Source organism: Nycticebus coucang, chromosome 21 (genome assembly GCF_027406575.1).
Source record: "Nycticebus coucang isolate mNycCou1 chromosome 21, mNycCou1.pri, whole genome shotgun sequence".
NCBI classification, from domain to species: domain Eukaryota; kingdom Metazoa; phylum Chordata; class Mammalia; order Primates; family Lorisidae; genus Nycticebus; species Nycticebus coucang.
In genome coordinates this window covers 51,375,969-51,396,585 of record NC_069800.1, presented here as the reverse complement: position 1 = coordinate 51,396,585, position 20,617 = coordinate 51,375,969, and the positions used below count along the sequence as shown (strand labels likewise).

Genomic DNA, 20,617 nt, shown 5'->3' with positions numbered 1-20,617 from the left:
GCTGTTTTGTGACTATGAGCCAGCTATAGGATAGTAGACCAGGAAGAGAGAAAGAGGTTTGGTCCATAAAGATTTCTTTGAGCCTCTGTACTGGCCCGGCCTGCCTATTTCCAGACTTCTTGTTAGTTGAGAAAAATGAAGCTTTATTTGGCTAGATTTGTTACATGCAAATTATTGCAAACCTGACTGATAAATTCTCCAAGAAAAGTCTCTTCTTGGTGGTGCCTGTGGCTCAAGGAGTAGGGTGCCAGCCCCATATACTGGAGATAGTGGGTTCAAACCTGGCCCTGGCCAAAAACCACAAAAAAAAAAAAAAAAGAAAAAAGGGGAAAGGAAAGTCTCTTCTTTGGCCTGTAGCCCTGGTATGTGGCCTTAATAAGCATCTGTGATGACCTAAAAATAGACCTAGGGATGGAGAGATTGACTGTGGCTGTGATTCTGAACTTGCTGAGCTATCACCTGTTCCACCCATGTTCTGAACAAGAATACTGTTAATCACCACTCTCCTTGGCCAGCCAGAGCACAGGAGGGTGCATCCATGTGTTCCCGGGGAAGCTCAAACACAGCTCAGGCTCCTCCACTGCTTTTGCTGAGTGTGCAGCATCTGCATGTCTGGCAGCCCCCATGCAGAAGGGGAAGCTTGTCCTGGAAGGTTAGGATCTGAAGAAGGGGCTGGGAACCAGGGGTGTTAGCAAGGCCTGGCGCCAGGACACCAGGTATTCTTGTGAGGTGGGAGTTGTTCTTTCTAGTTAGCAGATGACAAAATTTGCTTGGGTCCAAAGTGGGGCTCAGAGGGTAAAATGGCTATGTGCCAGTTCAGTTATTTGTTATGCAACAGAAGTGGGCTTCATATAACTGGAGGAAAAGATCATTTGTTAGAAGAATAAGAAGTGGTAGAATCATAGGCAATGCTGAAAAATCCAACTTAGACGCAAAAGGAGCCATAGTTCCAGGAGGTCTGGGTAATAGAGACAAGCATTGGAATGACATCATTTGGCCATGCACCCAGGCCTCATTCGAAGGAAGGCAGGATGCCTTGACGGGCAGTTTTTCTAAATGATATTGGGAAAAGTAAGCAGTTTACTGGATGCAGCCGAGGGTTTTAGTCCCCAAAGAATGGTGAGAGACAAAAACTCTTCAGTGCAGATGGCATAGAATTGGTCAAGGGCGCAGGTTTTGGGATTAGGCTAACCTTACTTAGAATCTTAGCTCTGGGCGGCGCCTGTGGCTCAGTCAGTAAGGCGCCGGCCCCATATACCGAGGGTGGCGGGTTCAAACCCGGCCCCGGCCAAACTGCAACCAAAAAATAGCCGGGCGTTGTGGCGGGCGCCTGTAGTCCCAGCTACTCGGGAGGCTGAGGCAAGAGAATCGCTTAGGCCCAGGAGTTGGAGGTTGCTGTGAGCTGGGTGAGGCCACGGCACTCTACCGAGGGCCATAAAGTGAGACTCTGTCTCTACAAAAAAAAAAAAAGAATCTTAGCTCTGACCTTCACTGTCTGTTCTCCGTCTAGTCAATTGAGCTCTTTAAGCCTCAGTTTCCTCCAACACAATCATTATAACAACAGCTAGAAGTCACCAGAAGGGGCAGACCTGGGTGCCTTTACCTATTCTGCCTAACTTTTGACACCCTCAGCATCTGTAAGCACTTTGTTCACAGTTTTTAAAATCTATTTTTATGTTCATTTATTTATTTATTTGTTTCAGGTTGATGTGAGGGGGCAAACAACCAAATTGCAACATTTAAATTTGTCAGGTAGAGTCCCTCTTGCAGCTATGTCCTGCACCCAAAAGGTGTGCCATACCACACTTTTTTTTGAAATAAAATTCTAAACCAGCTACTTTGTTCCACTATTCAGGCGTAATAGCACACTTCTGTGAAAGTTAACAATTTTGTCATGGAGAGAAGCGGTGGTGATATGGAACATTCTTATCCATATCTGTGTGATAAAAATGAGACTTTTTTTTTGCATTTTTGGCCAAGACTAGGTTTGAACCCGCCACCTCCGGCATATGGGGCCGGCGCCCTACTCCTTTGAGCCACAGGCACCGCCCCAAATGAGACATGTTTAAACTCACTAGGCTGTCAGATGTAGGAGGGCTGGGGTTTTGTCTGCCCCCCGCCCCCGCCTTATATCCCCAGCACCTAGATGAGCGTGTGGCTCATTGTTGGCACTTAGGACATATTAACTGAACTTTGCTTTTGTCCTAGAATACCTCGTAGGGTAGAGAGCTATTCTGTTGGATTTTTTTTTTTTTTTTTTTTTTGGGCCGGGGCTGGGTTTGAACCCGCCACCTCCGGCATATGGGACCGGCGCCCTACCCGCTGAGCCACAGGCGCTGCCCTTCTGTTGGATTTCTAATGCGGTAGGTTCTTGGAGTGCAATGTGAGCATCACTGCTGCCTTGCTGCTTCACTCTGGGAAGGGAGAAGGAGAAGAAAAGGAGAAGATCTAGGCAGACCTTGGGCGAGAGGAACAGACGTGCACGCTACAGGCTCTTCACCTGCTTACTCACAGGCACTTGTGCTGCGCCCTCGTCCTCCCAAACTTTTGCTGCCAACAACAAGCCCACGTCAAGGCAGGGTGGATCATCCCAGCAGTCTTCAGGACTTCCTGGCACGTTGCTGGCATGGTAAACTCTGCTCCTAGGTTTGATGTGTTGAAAAGTATGAAGTCATCATGCTCCCAAATTTCACAGAGAATCATGACATATTGTGGCAAATAGAAAAAAAAAGACAGCCCCGGGGAATTGTGTGCATTATTGAAAAAAAAAAATACACACAGCAGGACTTCACGGGGGAAATGAATGCATTTCGACTCTTCAGTCATGTTTTCATCCACGGGGCTTGACAAGATGAAATTCTAAGTTGTTTCACTCCCGGGGGCCATTGTAGAAATACAAAGTATAAAAGAAAGGCAAATTTTGGAGAAATCGAAATTCTGGTGCCCCTGATCTTTAGTCTGTCTAATAACTAGCACCTTTGCCACTTTCGTCATCACCCTCAAAGGCACCACCGTCATCATCACACCACCACCAATTACCGTCACCACCATCACCACCAACAACTGCTGTCACCGCCTTCACCATCACGAATTCACCCAAGTCCAATGTTGTCCACAGCAGCAGCACCATGACCTTTACCACTTCCAGCATCTCTGCCTCTATCACTTTCACCATAAAAATCTTCATCGTCATGGTTACTACTCAATAGTAAATATACCCAGATGCCCACATTGGTTTAAAGTTATAGAAACACAATTTGAATTAGCTTTACTAAAAAGGGGTTCCCCTTCAGCTCAAGTCCATCCTTAGGAGAAGCAAAACATGAGCTGGCCTTAGGGCTAACTGGAATAAGGAATCTTAAAACCAAGCAGTTTCTTCTCTCCCCTCTCTCCCACCTTCCCTCCCTTCCTTCCTTTTTTTGAGACAGAGTCTCACTTTGTCACCCTTGGTAGACTGCTGTGGGGTCAGAGCTCACAGCAACCTCAAAATCTTAGGCTCGAGTAATCCTCTTGTTTCAGCCTCCTGAGTAGCTGGGACTACAGGTGCTCGCCACAACGCCCAGCTGTTTTTAGAGATGAGGGTCTCACTCTAGTTGAGGCTAATCTTGAACTCTTGAGCTCAGGCAACCTGCCCACCTCAGCCTCCCAGGGTGCTAGGATTACAAGTCTGAGCCCCTGTGCCCAGCCTCCATCTCTTTCTTCTTGCATCCCTGACTAAGAAGAGGTTAGGGGAAGCCTGTCCCCGTTACCCCAAACCCTTGATCCCACCTGATGATAGGGTAGTTATCCAAGTCATCCAGAAAGTAGCGGAATCTTGACCCAGGGATTCACGCCAGGTGATCCTCTGATACATGAGGAGACAGAGACATTATGAAGAATAAGAAAAGTCCCATGGATGGGTATAGCTGCAGGCACTTATCATCTTTCCCTGTGATTGGAATTTCTGCACCTGCTCCGCATCCTCCCTAGGAAGCAGGCGGTGTGAGGTGGAAGAAAAACAGTACAGGCTGGTGTCACAGAGCTCTAGATTCCAACAGTAGCTTTCCTGTGCCTACTCAGCACATTGCCTGGTAGATATTTGATGGTTAACTGGCAGTGTGGCTTTGGGCAAGTCCCTGCACTTCTGTGAGTCTCCATTTCCCCATCTAATGGAGATGCTCATCATGCTTAGCTAGCAGAGTTGTGAAGATTAAACAAACGAGGTGAAGCACCTGGAGCACGGATGGTGCCCAGTCAGGGCTGCTTCCTGGCCCCACTCACCTTCCCGGCAGAATCAGCTCTCTTTGTCATGCTATTTCCAACTACGCTAGCGGAGTAGCATCCACTGTCACCCCAGGCTAGAGGCTAAAGAGAAATATATTATATTAAAAATATCCATACCAGGCCCTTGTTCTTTGTTTTGCTGACAGTGACATAAATCTCACAGTCATCTCCATCTTCCCCTGCCACCAGGCCGGCCTCCAGGCCATTAAACATTGATCTTGCATCTATACTTATCTTGTCCTCCTTCTTCCAGCCAAGCCTTGGACATCAATTCCGTCTTTCAAATAAAACATTTAACCCTCACATTTATGGAGTTCACTCTTTTCACATGCTCTTTATAAAGAATTAAAGCAATACGGAAAAGTACAAAGAATAAAGCAAAAAAGTCAGATGATCTGGGTTGGCCTCACCAGCGACAGGTCATGAAGATATCAGGTACCCCTTAATATAATGTTCAGAGGAGAGTCCAACATCTCTGAAGTATTCATCCCCCAAACCCACAACCTCAGTTGAACCATGAGAAAATGCCAGAGAAGCCCAAATTGAGGGACAATCTATAAAATATCTGACCGCCACTCTTTGAAAGTGTCAAGGCTATGAAAGACCAAAAAAGACCAAGAAACGGTCATAAGCCAGAGGACACTAAGGAGACCTGACATCTAAATGAAATGTGGGATCCTTGTTTGGAAACTGGATCAAATATGAATGAAATATGTAATTAATAGCATCCTACCAATTGCCAAGTTCATTTCTTAATTTTTATAAATGCAGCATCAATACATAAGATGTTAACATTAGAAGTTGGGTGAAGGGAAAATAGGAATTTTCTGTCCCATCTTTGTAGCTCTTCTGTAAATCTACAATCATTTCAATATTATAAGTTTAAAAACGAAAGCAAAGGCCAGGCATGGTGGCTCATGCCTGTAATCCTAGCACTCTGGGAGGCCGAGACTGGTACATCGTTTGAGCTCAGGAGTTCGAGAGCAGCCTGAGCAAGAGCGAGACCCCGTTTCTACTAAAAATAGAAAAACTAGCTGGGCATCACAGCAGGCACCTGTAGTTCCAGCTACTCAGGAGGCGGAGGCAAGAGGATCGCTTGAGCCCAGGAGTTTGAAGTTGATGTGAGCTATGCTGATGCCACAGCACTCTACCCAGGGCAACAGAGTGAGACTCTGCCTTAAAAAATAAAATGAAAATAAAAACAAAAGCAAAAAGCCTGAAATGAGCCTGATTCAAATGAGATGACCATCAAATTAAATATCTTTCAATGCACATATATAGATAGATAAACAGAAATAGTTTTATTTAAAATGTTCAAAGTTATAATAATTTTTGAAGGGTATTTCATTTACTTTACTTGGATTTAGTGGAAATTTACAAATGAAAGTAAAGAAAGAATTTGTGAAGTTTAGAAAGCTATTTCTCTACCAAAAGAAATATATTTCTGGGTGTCTTGGTTCACACCTGTAATCCTAGCACTCTGGAAGACTGAGACTGGTAGATCACCTGAACTCAGGAGTTTGAGACCAGCCTCAGCAAAAGCGAGACCCTCCATCTCTACTAAAAATAGAAAAACTAGCCTGGGGTTATAGCAGGTGCCTGTAATCCCTTACTGCAGCTACTTGGGAGGCTGAGGCAAGGAGATCACTTGAGCCCAAGAGTTTGAGATTTCTGTGAGCTATGATGTCATGACACTCTACCCAGGGCCACAGAGTGAAATTCTGTCTCAAAAAATAGGCATTAGCTCCTTAAAGATCCCTCTAAAAACATCATGAGGTTGTAGCCATTGTTGTTTTTAGCCATATATATCAATTCTAGATGGAGACTCCATGCAATGAAAGATTGGCACTGCTGCATGGTTTCCATCTTTTCTCTCCAAACTTCCCATTTTGTATTGGTTACATGATTTTTACATTGTTGGGTGGATCAGTTAAAGATCGCTTATAAAGAGTGACAGAAAGCCTGAGAAGCCAGTGGCTTAAATAAGCAACTAGTAAAGAGTCAGGCAGTTGAAATCACTGGTTTAGTGTTTCAAAGATGTCAGGGTTGGGTTCTACAGGATTTTTCTCATAATTGCAAAACAGTTGCTGCAGCTCCAGCCATCACGTTCTTATTCCATCCTGAAAGAAAAGAAGAAAATGACTGCATCAAGAAAGGAAAATTTTCCACAAATTTCTAGTCTACATCTCAAGGGTCACAACTGTCTTATATGCCACCCTTAGGCTAGAAAATGTGGAATTTTTTTTAAACTAAAAATTTAGCACATTTGATGGCCCCAATAAAATTGGTGTTTCTTAGTGAGGAAGATGGAAAGATGCTAATTCTCAGTTTTTTTCCCTCATTGTATACTTAAGCCTATTAAATAATTACCAGTAATTTTATATACTAAATCTTTTTCATATCTAATTTTTAAATTTTAATTGACTTCTTTTTTTTGTTTGTTTGTTTGTTTTTAGACAGAGTTTCACTTTGTCACCCTCAGTAGAGTGCTGTGCTGTCACAGCTCACAACAACCTCAAACTCTTGGGCTTAAGCAATTCTCTTGCCTCAGCCTCCCAAGTAGCTGGGACTACAGGGACCCGCCACAACGCCCAGCTATTTTTTTGTTGTAGTTGTCGTTGTTGCTTGGCAGGCCAGCACCGGTGTACATGGCTGACCCTCTAGCTGCTGAGCTACAGGCACCGAGCCTTGATCAACTTCTTAGTTGGCAAGATTTATTATTGTAAGTGAGCTCAAGCTGGGATCTCAGAAAGCACCTACAGTAACCTGCCTTGCATGTCCTTAAGTTCATCACTGCCCTGGAAGTGGACTCATCTACCAAGGTGGCCCAATCCTGACTCCTGTACCCAGGCAGAAGCTGTCCTTTAAAAGAGAGAAGATTGCAGCCAGAAAGGCTTTTGATTGACAGTCAATATACTCCCTGATGGCTTGGTGTCATCACCAGTGAGCAACAAGGCATCCAACTGGCAGCTTAACAATGAGTTGCCTCTGCCATCAGGAAGGCTCTGCGCAGCACTTGCCCTGCTTGATTTTAAAGTCAGAGGAATTTGTCTTAGTGGGTGGCTTCTAAGGCTACTCAGAGCCTCTCACACACCTTTACCCTCAAAGAAGGGCTGGGCTTCTCTCCTCACTTCTCTCTGTCCTTGGAAGCATGATAGTCCTGCCTATGAGACCAGACTGAGGTTGGCACCCAGGACTAGAGAGTTTAAATAGTTCTTTCCATCTCCAAACTTCCAGATCTGGGCTACATCCCGGCACTTATGTGCGTGTTCTTCCCTGCACTGCCTCCCACCCACCGCCCTGCTCCACCAAAGACCTTGGCATTATTTTTTTTCTATAGGCTTGTTGTAAAAAAAACAAAACAACAAAGAGAAGAAAGGAAGAAAGGAAGGGAGGAAGGGAGGGAGGAAAGGAAAGAGAAAGAAAAGAATAGCAAAAGAACAAAATGAAAATTATGCCTAGCACCCCATAAATGCATCAATGTACAAAGTTATGATTTAATAAAAAATAATTAAAAAGAAAAACAAAATTATGCCTAGCAATAATTTTTGTCTTTCTTTTTTCTTTCTTTCTTTTTTTTTTCTTTTTTTGCAGTTTTTGGTTAGGGCTGGGTTTGAACCTACCACCTCTGGTATATGGGGCTGGCTCCCTACTCCTTTGAGACACAGGCACCACCCAGCAATAATTTTTTTCTAGCTTCTCTCATAAAAACAAAACAAAACAGTTATTGCTAATATTTCCCCATTCTTCCTTTTCCAGCGCTTTTCTATCCATTTATGCACTTTTAAATGAGATATAACGCTCATAATCAAATAAAGCATACTAATTTTAACTCTACAATTGGAGTACTTTAAATATATGTTTACATCCATGCGACCCAAGATACAGAGGATTTACAGCACCCCTGTGGGTTACCAATCAACTTTAATCGACCTTCTCTTTTACCTCCACCCTCGATCACTACTGACTAGTCTTTTCTATTTTTGAACTTCATAAAAATGCTATGGATGCATTTTTAAAATCAAAATGGATTATAACCGTTATACATCATGGTTTTTTCACTTAATATGAGTATTTCCCCATGTTGTTCTTTCAGAACTTATTTTTAATGACTAGATATTTTATCAGATGATTCTACACGATTTAATCATTCCTCAATTCTTCCACATTTAACTTATTTGTAAATTTTTGCTATTTTTAAATACTACTATGTAGAGCATCTTTTGTACACACGGTTTCCAGAGTGTAGGATAGCAAGGTAGTTCAGAGCATGGGTTTTAGAGATCAAGGTTTGAACTCGATCAGTTCTAGCTGCTTGAACTTCACTTAGAACACCTCCATGGATCCCGGTTTCTTCACCTAAAAATGGACTCGGTAGTACTCACGACATCGCATGTTGCCATAAGGGCCAAATGAGTGAAGTGTAAAGCGCTTAGCATATTGCCTAGCACAGAGTGAACACCCAGGAAATGTTAAGTTGCTATTATTCATCTGTGTGCTCACTTCTAATTATTTCCTTAGAAGAAATTCCTAGAAGTAGGATTGCTGGATCAAAAAGAGAGCTTGTCTTTCGGATTTTTAAATATAGTCTGCCAAATTGCCCTTCAGAAAAGCTGTGCCAATTCACAGAACTACCAGCTGTGTCTGAGAATGCCCTTTCACCACGCCCTCAACGATGAGCCCCATCAGAAGGACAGAGAGGAGGAGAGAGAATGGAAAGAACGATGGGAGGAGGGGGAAAGGAAGAAAGGAAAGGAAAAAAGAAAGAAAGAAATGTTGCCAATCAGACAAGAAAAAATAATAGCTTCTAGTGAAGCTAAACATTTTATTTTTTTCATCGTGGCCATTTGTTGTGCTTCATTTAGAAACTTGCTTACTCAGATATTTTGCCATTCTATTTTTCTGTTGCGAGATAGACTGGTATTTCAATAACTGGACAGCTACCCAATTTGAGAAGTCTGTTCCATCTTGCATGTGCCACACATTTCCTGTGAAAGGGCTTTGACCTTGATTGCTGTTCCCCAGTTGCTGCTTTGGTGGTCTATCTGATTTCATGGTTCCTCTAGGTTTGGGCTTCTGCTTCATTCTTGCCAGGACCCCTTTCTATCTATCAATTTTTCCCCCAGGCCTTGCCAGCCAGAGATATGTGGGTGCCTAGAGCAACTAAGAAATCAATATCTCCTTTCTTGTTTAAATAAATGTTTGCTCAACATTTGTTTAGAAGAGAGGTTGAGTGATGCATGAAGGAACAACTCAGAAGGAAGCCAATATTTGCACCACTTATTACAAGCAATTCAGCTCTGGCCCCAGACTTGCATTACTGGCTTAAAGAAACCAGCGTCCTATAGTTAAACACACCCATCTTCCTTAGAAGGCAGTTTAACATCATCTCCCCTTCTCCCAACACTACAAGTAGTTATTTTTAAAGTATAGTTGACCTTTGAACCCATAGATTGGAACTGAAGGGATCCATTAATATGAAGAGTGTTTCAATAAATATATTGGGAAAGTTTTTGGAGATTGTGACAATTTCCTAGAAATTGTCCTAATTTTCAAAAAAGAAAAAGTTAAGTATTCATGAATGCATAAAATATATGTAGATACTAGTCTATTGCATCATTACCATAAAAATATATGCAAAATCTATTACCAAAAGTTAAAATTTATCAAAACTTATGCACACACTGATTGGGCACCATTTGCAACTGGGAGAAATATAAACAAACATGAAGATGCAGTATTAAATCATAATTGAGTAAAATTAGCTATAGTGCGTACAGTACTAGTGGATTAATTTTGTAGCCACCTCCTGTTGATATTGTAGTGAGCTCAAGTGTTGTAAGCATATGATTAGACACTAATCATCTCTGTGTGAGCAGTTGTCTCTCCAGTAAATTGTGTATCACAGTAAAAAGTGGTCTCTTGAGCTTCTCACATATTTTTATTGCATTTAGTGCAATATCATAAACCTTGAATAACACCATGGGACCCATATAAGGTGCCACTAGGATGCTAAAGTGCTTCCAAGAGCAAAGTCATGACATGAGTGCTTCCAAGAGCAAAGTCATGAAGGGTGAAATTGTTCGATATGCTCTGTAGATTGAGGTCTGAAATGTTTGCCTATCATTTCCGATAGGCAATTCATCTTATAAACGGACATCAAAAAGTTATAGTGAGGGGGAAGGGCAAGATGGCTGACTGCAAGCAGCTTCCGAAAGAGGCTCCTCTCCAAAAGGGAAGACAATGTCCAAAGACAGCCCAAATAAAGCAGAAGACTGGGAGCCCAGCCAAGAGAGAAATGATAACTGCAGGTCACCTCTGCTGAGGCAAGCTGGGACTTCAAGAAACCAAGCTTCAGGTACAAAATTCATCTGAAAGGAAAAATGTCCATCCCCTCCCCCAAGAAAGCTGTGGTCTCTTTGTTCTTCTGTCTCCTTTCTTTTTTCTCTTCGTCTGCTCCTACAGACAAACGGTGAACTGTGGACATCTTGTCTCACCCCACAGGTGAGTGCTGTGGGACGTGGGGACTACTGCCTCAGAGGGACCCTGCTGTGTCTCTGAATGCTCTCTCACTAGGCAGAGAAACTGAACTGGAGTCTTCCCTGCCATTCTGAACTTCCAGTACACCCTTCCCCCCTTACATAATGAACCAGAAGCCTAACCCCTGCTGAGACTGAAGGAGGAGGTTCTTGAGCAGTGCCCCCCCAACGCCCCCCCCCCGTCTGCAGGACTAAGTGCTCCCCCAGCAAGAGACTCCCGGGGCTACACCGAGTCCCACCCTACCCCCGTACCCCCTCCCAGGGGACTCCGTCGGCGCCCAAGTGACCCAGTGAGCTGCACCCGCCCCTGCTGGGGGACTTTGTGGGCTCCAGCATGACCCAGCAAGCCGTGCCCGCCCCTGCCGGGGGACTCTGCTGTAAACCACTCGATCCAGCAAGCAGTGCTCACCGGGCCTCCCCATGCCTGTCCCGGCCAGGGACTCTGCAGACAAATGCAAGGCCCTGCGCAAGCGCCCAGCGTCCACTGGGCCTCCACCCAACCTGGCCAGGAACTCTGGGAGCTGTGCAACCCGTGTCCTCCCTCCTGTACCCTCCCTGCCTCCACATCAGCCTGCCTGTCCAGCCAGGGACTCTGGTAACAGCATGACCCGTGCCCTCCCTCCGGAGTCCTCCCTGCCTATGCGCGGAGCCCTCCTCCTGGCCAGAGACTGCTGGAGCCTTGGGCTGTCTGTGCCAAAGTCACTGGGTGCCGGGTTCTAACAGAACCTTGTGCACCATCCCCTGCCCTGTTGCTGGACCTGGGTGTGCCACACTCTGGAGCTGCTCCCACAGCTAGAACTCCCTGGCTGGGGAAGTCCCAGAAGAGCTACACAGGATCACTCCCTACAAAGATCCAGCAATAATATAGTGATCCTGCCAGGGTCTAATCTCGGAGAGACACCTCCTCAACTCTGAGGACAGCCAGAGGCAACGGTGAAAAACAATCATGAGGCAGAATCAATGGAAAAACTCTGGCAATATGAATAATCAGAGTAGATCAACTCCCCCAAAGAACAACAAGGCAGATACAGTACAAGATCCCATGCATAAGCAAATGGCTGAGATGTCAGAAACCGAATTCAGAATCTGGATAGCAAATAAGATCGAATTAGAATTCCAAGCAGCAATCCAAAAGATGTCTCAAGAATTCAACGAATTCAAAGACCAAATGACCAAAGATTTTGGCACATTGAGACAAGAAGCTGTATCCCTCAAAGATCAGAGAAATACAGTAGAATCCTTCAGTAACAGAATGGAACAAGTAGACGAAAGGATTTCTGACGTTGAATACAAAGCTTTTGAACACTCCCAAACTTTCAAAGAGGAAGAGAAATGGAGGGCAAAAACAGATCACTCTCTCAGAGAGCTCTGGGATAATTCGAAGAAAACCAATTTCGTCTTATAGGGCTCTCCGAAAGCGATGAAGTGGCTTCACAAGGCACAGAGTCTCTTCTCCATGAGATTATGAAAGAGAATGTTCCAGACATGCCAAGAGATTCTGAAATTCAGATAGCAGACAGTTTCAGAACTCCAGCACGACTCAACCCAAATAAGACATCCCCCAGACACATCATAATCAGTTTCACTAAAGTTAATATGAAGGAGAAAATTTTGAAAGCAGTCAGACATAAGAAAACCATTACCTACAAGGGGAAGAATATTAGAATAACTACAGATCTCTCTGCTGAAACCTTTCAAGCTGGAAGAGGATGGTCATTAACTTTTAACCTCCTAAAACAAAATAACTTTCAACCCAGGATCCTGTATCCAGCTAAACTGAGTTTCATTATGATAGAGAAATTAAACACTTTAATGACATTCACATGTTGAAGAAATTTGCCATAACTAAACCAGCTCTTCAGGATATTCTCAGACCTATCCTCCATAAAGACCAGCATAATCCTCCACAACGAAAGTAAACTCACCCAGAAAATTTTGATCAAATTGCAACTTCCACAGTCGCAAAAGGATTAAAAATGTCCACCGGACTCTCAAAAAGCTTATCAATATTCTCAATTAAGGTGAATGGTTTAAATTGTCCTCTAAAGAGGCACAGGTTGGCTGACTGGATACAAAAACTCAGGCCAGATATCTGCTCCATACAAGAATCTCATCATACCTTAAAAGATAAATATAGACTCAAGGTGAAGGGATGGTCATCTATATTCCAGGCAAATGGAAAGCAGAAAAAAACAGGCATTGCAATCCTATTTGCAGATACAATAGGCTTTAAACCAACCAAAGGAAGGAAGGATAAGGATGGACACTTTATATTTGTTAAAGGTAATACTCAATATGATGAAATTTCAATTATTAATATTTATGCACCCAACCAGAATGTGCCTCAATTTATAAGAGAAACTCTAACAGACATGAGCAACTTGATTTCCTCCAGTTCCATAGTAGTAGGAGACTTTAACACCCCTTTAGCAGTGTTGGATAGATCCTCCAAAAATAAGCTAAGCAAAGAAATTTTAGATTTAAATTTAACCATTCAACATCTAGATTTAACAGACATCTACAGAACATTTCATCCCAACAGAACTGAATACACATTCTTCTCGTCAGCCCACAGAACATACTCCAAAATTGATCACATCCTAGGTCACAAGTCTAACCTCAGCAAATTTTAAAAAATAGAAATTATTCCTTGCATCTTCTCAGACCATCATGGAATAAAAGTTGAGCTCAATAACAACAGGGATCTGCATACTCATACAAAAACATGGAAGTTAAATAACCTTGTGCTGAAGGATAGATGGGTCATAGACGAGATTAAGAAGGAAATTACCAAATTTTTGAAACAAAACGACAAGGAAGACACGAATTATCAGAACCTCTGGAATACTGCAAAGGCAGTCCTAAGAGGGAAATTTATAGCACTGCAAGCCTTCCTCAAGAAAATGGAAAGAGAGGAAGTTAACAACTTAACAGGACATCTCAAGCAACTGGAGAAGGAAGAACATTCCAACCCTAAACCCAGCAGAAGAAAAGAAATAACCAACATTAGAGCAGAATTAAATGAAATTGAAAACAAAAGAATTATACAACAGATCAATAAATCAAAAGGTTGGCTTTTTTTCAATAAAATAGATAAACCTTTGGCTAACCTAACCAGGTAAAAAAGAAAAATCTCTAATTTCATCAATCAGAAATGATAAAGATGAAATAAAAACAGACCCCTCAGAAATTCTCTATAAAGAGAACTATGAAACTTTAAGAAAAGAAATAGCTGAAGATGTTAACAAATGGAAAAACATACCATGCTCATGGCTGGGAAGAATCAACATTGTTAAAATGTCTATACTACCCAAAACAATATATCATTTTAATGCAATTCCTATTAAAGCTCCACTGTCATATTTTAAAGATCTTGAAAAAATAATACTTTGTTTTACATGGAATCAGAAAAAACCTTGAATAGCCAAGACATTACTCAGAAACAAAAACAAAGCAGGAGGAATCATGCTACCAGACCTGAGACTGTACTATAAATTGATAGTGATCGTAACAGCATGGTACTGGCACAAAAGCAGAAAGACAGATGTCTGGAACAGAGTAGAGAACCAAGGGATGAACCCAGCTACTTACTGTTATTTGATCTTCGACAAGCCAATTAAAAACATTCAGTGGGGAAAAGATTCCCTATTTAACAAATGGTGCTGGGTGAACTGGCTGGCAACCTGTAGAAGACTGAAACTGGACCCACACCTCTCACCATTAACTAAGATAGACTCTCACTGCATAAAAGATTTAAACTTAAGACATGAAACTATAAAAATACTAGAAGAAAGTGCAGGGAAAACTCTTGAAGGTATCGGCCTGGGTGAATATTTTATGAGGAGGACTCCCCAGGCAATTGAAGTATTACCAAAAATACACTACTGGGACCTGATCAAACTGAAAAGCTTCTGCACAGCTAAAAACGTATTAAGTATAGCAAGCAGACAGCCCTCAGAATGGGAAAAAATATTTGCAGGTTATACCTCTGACAAAGCTTTAATAACCAGGATCCACAGAGAACTCAAATGTATTAGCAAGAAAAGAACAAGTGATCCCATCTCAGGCTGGGCAAGGGACTTGAAGAGAAACTTCTCTAAAGAAGACAGGCACACAGCCTACAGACACATGAAAAAATGCTCATCATCCTTAATCAGAGAAATGCAAATCAAAACTACTTTGAGATATCACCTAACTCCAGTAAAATTAGCCCACATAACAAAATCCCAAAACCAGAGATGTTGGCGTGGGTGTGGAGAAAAGGGAACACTTCTACACTGCTGGTGGGAATGCACACAAACACATTCCTTTTGGAAGGATGTTTGGAGAATACTTAGAGATCTAAAAATAGACCTGCCATTGGATCCTATAATTCCTTTACTAGGTATATACCCAGAAGACAAAAAATCACAATATAACGAAAACATCTGTACCAGAATGTTTATTGCAGCCCAATTCATAATTGCTAAGTCATGGAAGAAGCCCAAGTGCCCATTGACCCATGAATGGATTAATAAATTGTGGTACATGTATACCATGGAATATTATGCAGCCTTAAAGAAAGATGGAGACTTTACCTCTTTCATATTTACATGGATGGAGCTGGAACGTATTCTTCTTAGCAAAGTATCTCAAGAATGGGTGGTGCCTGTGGCTCAGTGAGTAGGGTGCTGGCCCCATATGCTGAGGGTGGTGAGTTCAAGCCCAGCTCCAGCCAAACTGCAACAATAAAAAAAAAAAATTAAAAAAAAAAAGAATGGAAGAAAAAGTATCCAATGTTCTCAGCCCTACTACGAAGCTAATTTATAGCTTTCATATGAAGGCTATAAGCCAACTATAGCACAAGAATATGGAGAAAGGGCCAAGGGAGGGGATGGGAGGGAGGAGGTTGGAGTGGAGAGAGGATAACTGGTGGGGCCATACCTATGGTGCATCTTAGAATGGGTACAGGTGAAATTTACTAAATGCAGAAAACAAATGTCTTCATACAATAACTAAGAAAATGGCATGAAGGCTATATTAAAGTTGGATGAAAATATTTCAGATTATATACGAAACCAGCACATTGTACCCCTTGATTGCACTAATGTAAACAGCTATGATTTAATAAAAAAAAAAAAAGAAAGAAAAAAAAGTTATGGTATTGGGCAGTGCTCATAGCTCAGTGGGTAGGGCACTGGCCACGTACACTGAGGCAGGTGGGTTTGAACCTGGCCCGGACCAGCTAAAACAACAATGACACCAACAACAACGAAAAATAGCCAGGCATTGTAGTGGGAGCCTGTAGTCCCAGCTTGCGAGGCTGAGGCAAGAGAATAGTTTAAGCCCAAGAGTTTGAGGTTGCTGTGAGCTATAATACCACAGCACTCTACCCAGGGTGATAGCTTGAAACTCTGTCTCAAAAAAGAAGATGGCGTGGATGTGAAGAAAAGGGAACACTTCTACACTGCTGGTGGGAATGCAAATTAATATATTCCTTTTGGAAAGATATTTGGAGAACACTTAGAGATCTAAAAATAGTCCTGCCATTCAATCCTATAATTCCTCTACTAGGCATATACCCAGAAGACCAAAAATCACATCATAACAAAGATATTTGTACCAGAATGTTTATTGCAGCCCAATTCATAATTGCTAAGTCATGGAAAAAGCCCAAGTGCCCATCGATCCACGAATGGATTAATAAATTGTGGTATATGTACACCATGGAATACTATGCAGCCTTAAAGAAAGATGGAGACTTCACCTCTTTCATGTTTACATGGATGGAGCTGGAACATATTCTTCTTAGTAAAGTATCTCAAGAATAGAAGAAAAAGTATCCAATATACTCAGCCCTACTATGAAACTAATTTATGGCTTTTAAATGAAAGCTATAACCCAGTTATAACCCAAGAATAGGGGGAAGGGGGAAAGGGAGGAGAGGAAGGGGGGAGGTGGGCGGAGGGAGGGTGATTGGTGGGATTACACCTGCAGTGCATGTTACAAGGGTATATGTGAAACTTAGTAAATGTAGAATGTAAACATCTTAACACAATAACTAAGAAAATGACAGGAAGGCCATGTTAACCAGTGTGATGAAAATGTGTCAAACGGTCTATAAAACCAGTGTATGGTGCCCCATGATCGCATTAATGTACACAGCTATGATTTAATAAAAAAATTTAAAAAATAAAAAAAAGAAAGAAAAGAAAAGAAAAAAGAAACTTATAGTATTGATAAATATGGTACAGTACCATAATATATTTTCTCTCTCTTTTTTTTAATGCAGAATCTTACTTTGTTGCCCTCAGTAACATGACAGGGTGTCATATATGGTTCACAGCAACCTCCAACTCCTGGGCTCAAGTGATCCTCTTGCCTCAGTCTCCCAAGTAGCTGGAACTATAGGTGCTCACCACAACACAAAATGCTCTAGCATTTTTAGAGACAGGATCTCGCTCTTGCTCAGGCTGATCTTGAACTCCTGACCCCAAGCAATCTGTCTAGGCCTCCCAGAGTGTAATCCCTCCCAGGATTACAGGCATGAGCCACTGTGCCCAGCATCCTTAAGATTTTCTTAATAACCTTTTCTTGTCCTTAGCTTAGTAAGAATACAGTATGTAATATGTATAACATACAAAATATGTGTTAATTGTGTTATTACTAGATTAACAGCAGACCATAGGTAGTTCACTTGAGGGGATTCAAACGTTATGCATGGATTTTCAACTGCATAGGGGTCAGCACCCCTAACCCTCACATTGTTCAAGGTTCAACTATATTACCTTCAATTACATATAGAGATGTCCGTGAGAATGATTAGGGTCAATATGATTTTTGCCATCTTATTTTATTTCTAAAGTTCTCTTAGAGTCTCAGAGATTTCTTAACACTTCCTACAGACTGACAACTCTTGGCAACTGCTCATCTGACTAATGACTCACTGGTTCTGCCTGGTCCTTGTAGGGTCTGGATTTCTGAGGTCTTTGGAGGTTCGTTCTTGCTAAAGAGGTGACTGAGGAGGCAGGGTCAGGAGGGGAAGTATATTGAAAACCTGCATGTTTTGCAAGAAGATACTATTCCCTTAAATTGGAGATTTTTTTTTGAGATTTAATTTAATTGGAGATTAAATTGGAGAAGAAAAGGCAAGAAAATGAATTATCTAGAAATTAACCAAGCATGTCAGAGAAAATCCATTAAGGAGATAAAAGAAAACCAGATAAATAAAGAAATACACTATATTTGTAGATGGTAAGAAATACAATTGTCATGGTGTTAATTCATGTAATTCTTACTAAATACTGTATTTGTAGGAGAAGAATTAAAGAAATTACAAAATTTGCATGGAAGAATAAGTTTCCATGAGTAGCTAAGACAATTATTCTCAAAAATCAGAGCAAAGCTAGGGAATCATCCCACCAGATAGTAAGACATATTATAAAGTCATTTGACCTTTCAAGGCATGCTATTAATGCAAGAACATATAGAAAAATGAGACAGAAGAGAAGAATCCAGAAAAAAACCTATATATGTAGATATTTGGTATGTGATAGAAGTAACAACAGAAGTCAGTGGAGAAATGATGGGTTATTTTAATGGTGTTGGAGAAAATGATTCACTGTATGTAAAAAATAAAATTAGATCTCATACTACAGAACAATGAGTTTCAGATGGTTTATGAAGCTATAAAACATTTAAAAATCTTTATGATACTGGGTTAGGGAAACATCTCTTAAATAAGATACAAAAAGTCCCAACCATAAAGAGAACAATTGATGGTTTTCTGCTCAGTAAATGAGATCACAAAGTTAAAAAAATGATCTGCATTATGGGAAAAGATATTTTCTGTGTATTTTCAACAACCACCAAATGATTAAAATCTAAACGATATAAGAAACTCAGCAATAAATCAGCAAGAAAAATTCTGGCAACTCAATATGAAAAATAGGCAAACTCAGTGTTTGAGAACCTCCATTAGTGAATAAACATATAAAAAGAAGCTTGATTTATTGGTAATTAGAGAAAGAAAAATTAGGACAATGACATATTGCTATAGGCTCATCAAGCTGTTGAAAAGAAAAAAGATAAAATCAAATTCTGGTTAGAATGTAAGGAAATGAGAACCTAATGCTTTGTAAATGAGTGTATCCTCTCTGGAGAGTAATTTCAAAGTATTTCGTGAAACCAAATATATTTTAATTCATTGTTTTTCAAATTGTGGGTTATGACCCTCATGGGGGCAAATACTCATATACTGTAAAATCAGTTTATTGAGTTGTGATCCACATTAAAAAAGAAGCTGAATTGAATAGAATGAAACATATCCCAATGCTTTAACCCTTTTCTAGTAACAAAGAGAAGGGTTACTTGTATTTGTGGAGATTATGATGTAAAATGTATTTCTTATGTGAGTCAAAAAAGTTTGAAAAGCCCCACTAACCCTATCAACCAGCAATCCACTTTTGCATAGGAACTCTAGTAAGGATAAAGATGTAGGGATGAAGATGTTCATTGTGGCATTGTTTATGATAGCAAAATAATGGCCACAAATTACATCATTTGGAAAATGAACTCTAAAAATGAGGACAAAAATTAAACAGTAGTTAAAATGAAGAGTCACGTAAATTAACACAAATTTCAAAAACAGTATTGATTGAACTAGAAGGAACAACAGAATAAAATATATAGTATGATTTGATTGCATCTACATGGATACAAAAATGCCCTTCCAAAGCAGTATTATATAATGTTCATGGGTATGTAAATGTTTATTTACATATATGTAAATAAAGGTTTTGAGAGTGGATTAAAGGATCATCTTTTCCAGTTATCGCAGCGCGAGCACTACAAGCGGCAAAGTCTCTCACGATAGTCTGTACCAGGCAGAGCAGGAAGTGCTGCACCAGAACCAGTAAACGCTGGCAGTTTTTGCAAACAGGTGGAGCTGCAGATCAGCTTGAAAAACCGTGATCCTCAGAAGGACAAATGCTTCCCTGGCACCGTCAGCCTTAAGTCCACTCCCCGCCCCAAGTTCTCAGTGTGTCTTGGGGGACCAGCAGCACTGTGATGAGGCCAAGGCTGTGGACATACTGGACATTGAGGTGCTGAAGAAACTGAACCAAAGTAAGAAACTGGTCAAGAAGATGGCTAAGAATGATGCCTTTCTGGTCTCAGAGTCTCTTACCAAGCAGATCCCACGAATCCTTGGCCCCGGTCTAATTAAGGCTGGCAAGTTTCCTTCCCTGCTGGCACTCAGTGAAAACATGGTGGCCAAAGTTGATGAGGTGAAGTTCATCTTCAAGTTCTAGATGAAAAAGGTTCTGTGTCTGACTGTGTCTGGCTGATGATGAGCTGGTGTACAACATCCACCTGGCTGTTAACTTCTTGGTGTCGTTGCTTAAGAAGAATTGGCAGAATGTCCCAGCATTAAGAGCACCATGGGCAAGCCCCAGCACCTGTATTAAGGCATATTCTAATAAATCTTAATGATGCTTCTTCCCCCATCCCCCAAGAAAATCACAAAGAAAATGGCTGATTTCTTTGGGGCTAGAGAATAATGCCATGCTCCAGAAAGAAAGCAAGATTGCTAAAACACTGTAAAGGGAGATTAGTCAGTATTTATTAAAAGCCTTGGAAACATGCAAACTTTTAACCCCGTAGTTGTACTTCAATGATGACATGGATGTGTACAGCAATCTAATTGCTAGAATATGTCTTTAAACTTTAACATGAGAGCAGGGAACTGGAAACAATCCAAACGACCAATGATAGGGGTTAGTTAGATAACAGAGATGTTATTTAGTATTTTAAAATAGTGACATGGAGGTATGTTT

The 20,617-nt window shown here is 41.3% G+C and overlaps 1 pseudogene; it reads left to right on the top strand.

Moving 5' to 3' along the window:
• The first annotated feature begins 4,222 nt into the window (after nt 1-4,222).
• Nucleotides 4,223-20,248, top strand: LOC128573526 (60S ribosomal protein L10a-like; annotated as a pseudogene).
• The last annotated feature ends 369 nt before the right edge of the window (nt 20,249-20,617 follow it).